This window comes from Amblyomma maculatum, chromosome 3 (assembly GCF_055883805.1).
Source record: "Amblyomma maculatum isolate TAMU_Amacu chromosome 3, ASM5588380v1, whole genome shotgun sequence".
NCBI lineage: Eukaryota > Metazoa > Arthropoda > Arachnida > Ixodida > Ixodidae > Amblyomma > Amblyomma maculatum.
This window is the reverse complement of record NC_139346.1, coordinates 30,034,868-30,038,752: the sequence shown is the minus strand read 5'-3', so window position 1 is coordinate 30,038,752 and position 3,885 is coordinate 30,034,868. Positions and strand designations below refer to the sequence as shown.

Here is a 3,885-nt window from a genome sequence, read left to right as displayed (position 1 = left end):
CTGGGGTGAAAAAAGTTGACCGATACTAGGAAATTCATAATATGAGAAAAGAGGACATGTTCCATCAACTTTGAAGGAATGCTAGTGATAGATATGGGTCGGTAATTATGACGTGAAGCTTAAGAACCATTTTTTGGAACTGGAATGACTTTGCCCACTTTCCAGTCATGTGGTACACCACCTGATGACAAAGATTGCTGAAAGATTTGAGACAGTATGATACTAGTAATATGCTTCGTGTTTTTCAATATATATATTGGCCGAACATGGCGCTTTGTGAATATGAGATGGTTCGAGTACCACAGTTCACTTGGCAGTGAACCGCTGGACAACCCTACCTGCACACTGTTGGGTTTGTAAATGTTAGCTCATCTTTTCAAGGACTGCTGTTCTTTTCTGCCATAAAGATCAGGTGACCCGGATGGTAACGAAAGCCTTTTTTATATGAAAAAATGCTGTTGTGTCATCAGGGCACTGCCTGCAGACCTGTTAGATAGAGAATTACACTATTTGGACAACTAGTTTAATTCCCCTCTTGATTAGTAGTCGTTCATGCCATCTGTGTTAACTTGCTTCTGTGATGTGTACAAATGCTTACTTTATGCACTTGTTCGTTTTACTTGCAAAAATTTCATTTGCAAGTTAGTGCTGGTACTGTCTCCTTTCTTCTGCTCAGCATTGTATCCAAGAGTGCACTGTTTTTGATCGCAACAAAATAACAGCAGCTTGGAAGCATAGTTGAGACCAGTAAAACCTTGCTGTAACCTGCAAAATATAGTTACCCAGGTGAATCTCTGATGCTGACGTCCTCAGTGCAGTTTTGCTCCTGGAACGTTGTCTCGCACACTGCTCTGAAGAGAGTGGTGTCTTTTCCTTGGCCTTTTGGAAGCCGGATGGCTTGGAGGCCACCCAGCTGGCACTCTGTGACCCTCTTGTCAGACCCGGTCGGCGTCTTGCAATGCTTGTGGGTTGAACCCGGATTTGACGCCCTCGGCGCCTTCGTGCTGCTGCTGTTATTTTGAAGGCCATCATGAGCCCTGTGGCATCACTTCCATTGGGCACACGGCTCAGCTCATGCCCGAGGTTCCTTATGATTTCCAGATATGCTGGATTGTGCATATTCATGGCATGCAGACGCCGCAGCTGAGACTCCAAGCTCTGGTAGACCTCTTCTCTAGCCTGCATAAAAGATGTTTTCAAAACTGGTTGGCTAGATTCGGCCCACATTTAAACCTGTATGCCCGCAGCTCTATAGCCATGATGTGATGAAGGTTCATATAGTTGCAGGGTAGGCTGTGGGATTCGCCCATTGCTTATTTTTTGTATTAGCGTGCACACTTCTTTGCAATTGCAACGACTGCGCACCTAGGACTGTGGCATGCATTACTGTCATGATGTTGTGATCACCGATAAATTAGCAGCATAGAGAGAATTATATTCATTTGTTGGAAATTAAAATTTTGGCAACAAATATCTCTTGCTTAATATGTAGTGTCTGGCTTAATATATCTCTTAATATATCTGTTATGCTGATGCAACAGAAGGCCTGGTCATAGAACAGACTGTCGAAGCTAAACTCGCTTGAGATACAGATATTTTGTCAGCAAGCACTTAGAGGCAAAACTAAGTAATACATTGTTCCATGCTTGGTACTGTCTTTCATATGATTGGAATGCTGTCGACTTGAATGTGCAACTCAGATCATTGAGGCTTTAATGGTATAGCAGAAAATCCTCAGCATTGTGCTTGTGCATATGTTCTCTTCCTATGGGTATGCTAAGAGCAACCAGCTAAAAAATTTGGTTGGTGAGGAAGGAAGGAACTATGAGGAGGAAGAGCTACGGGAAATATGTACCTGGGCAAGTTCTGGCTGATCTGCATCTTTCACATCAGGTGGCAGCAGTCGATGTAGAAGGCTGAGGGTCTTCATGCAACCCGCTTGCTTCAGAAGCCTGTGGGCCTTCATAGTTGCAGATTTCCTCATCGGGTTCTTCTAGGTGCTCCTGTCCTTCAAGGAAAGGCATGAAGAACCCTCGAGGTGGACACTTGTCACCCAGGGCCAGCTTGCCCAGTTGGTACCTGTCATCAGTGTCCAGCGCGGGAGCATTCGGAAATAGTCCTCCAAGTCTCATGCACTAACGCCTGGTGCTTGCAAAAGGCGCCTTGTTTCCCAGCTGCACAGCAGCACACTCCGAAGTCTGTGGACACCTCATACACTATACCTTGGCGTGTGGCACTGGGCACAGCATAAAGGTTGTGGCCAATCGATTTTATGGCATCGGCAGCGCCTGACGGCATCCTGGAAAGCAATTGTTTATACACAAGCTGATGATTGGCAACACGGCTGTTGGCATGGCGGAGGATGCAGCTCTCAAAGTACTTCTCCCACACCATAGCCACTGCATCCACTAGTGCTACAGCATTAAAAGCCTCTGCCCTGTTCAGCACAATATCTTCGAGAACACGGATAGTGGCCTCGGAGAAATTGTTCGTGTTGGGTCCACGTGTGATAATATCGGCTCGGAACAGGAGCACCCACTCTTCTCTTTTGAGGAAGGCCTCCACCCGTTCAACGAAGCCCTGGTGTGGTTGTGACCAAAGCCTGTCTTTTGCAGCTTCCGGCTTCCCCTCCGTATCAGCATACATGACCTGAAATTGGAGTTCGAAATCGTTCAGAGACAAATGCAGCAGCACCGATATATTTGCCTGCTATGCTCTGCTTGGAATTTCATGCAAATTTCCACTTTGAAAAAGACACTGCATTTGGATAAAACTTGCCTCCTGGAATGCTGACATAAGTTGACGTCTATTGATCTTGTCAACATTGTTGTGAGAAGCCGTCAGCGAGCGCCACTCGGCCTGTGCCACATGAAAATGGCACAGGAGCTGCTTAGCCAAAGGCCATGCTTCCCGCAGTGCAGCTTTCTCTGAACTGAAGTTGTCAGTCATGAACACACTGGGTGCCTGCACGAAAGACAGTAGCATATGCCTGTCATGCCAAGAATAGATAGCCTTTATTGGTGTCCCTAGAAGTTCACGCTCGGACTTTTGTTTTCTGTGTACTGATGATATTATAGCAGACATTCACCTTAAATCAGGCTTTACATAAATGGTTGTGCCTTTTATTTAGAAGGAAAGAATGTCTGAGATGAGCTGTTGCTAAACGTCTTCACATAGCATGAATCCTAGAAGATATCTGCCAACTTTTAGACATCTGTGTTTACCAGCAAAATTTTCTCACATAGTAAAGGCAGTTTTGTGCTGTCAGCATTAAATAACCGACAGACGAATACTGTGGACTCAACTTAATAGTAACTTTAGGTGGAATAGGCATGTTCATTCTGATTTATTAAGCAGCTCGTGCAGAGTGCTCTTGTTTAATAAGCCCACTGACTGTCTGCCTTAGAATATGTATCATTGTATCTATGTATGAGCGATACATATGTATCAGATGTATCATTCTAATATGTATCATTCTGTCGTTCCATGTGTCAGGCTCGGGACACTTGGCAGCACATTGTAAACATTGTGAGGATAATTGTGCTCCGATATACATACAGGCATGCGTCATTTTTTCAAGTTCAGACCGGAAGGAGCGTGAAATACTGGAAGCCTTTCTCATTTACAAGGAACGGCAGTCGTGCGTAAGCAAGTCATTCTTATCTTTATCATCCAAAGAATTACAATTCTCAAACCGGAAGGTGCCGTTGCACAGGCGCTTTAGGGTGTGATTCTTTGTACATGGGTTCCCTATATATTGAATGTATCTGTCTGGATTAAAACCAAGTTGATGTCTAGTGTTCATGGTGTCCGTCTCTCTTCTGTCCTTGTCTTTAGCGCTAGTTACCATGTGCCTTGGATCTAGAAAGTTCTGCTGAATTCATA

The 3,885-nt window shown here is 44.7% G+C and overlaps 1 pseudogene across 1 annotated transcript; it reads right to left on the bottom strand.

The window, feature by feature from the left end:
* Nucleotides 1–712: 712 nt before the first annotated feature.
* Nucleotides 713–2,949, bottom strand: LOC146194437 (uncharacterized; annotated as a pseudogene). Its single transcript, XR_014705447.1, has 3 exons — nt 2,779–2,949; nt 1,856–2,649; nt 713–1,179 (listed from the first exon to the last, which is right to left on the bottom strand). The product of XR_014705447.1 is annotated as an uncharacterized LOC146194437 (transcript).
* Between the last annotated feature and the right edge of the window lie 936 nt (nt 2,950–3,885).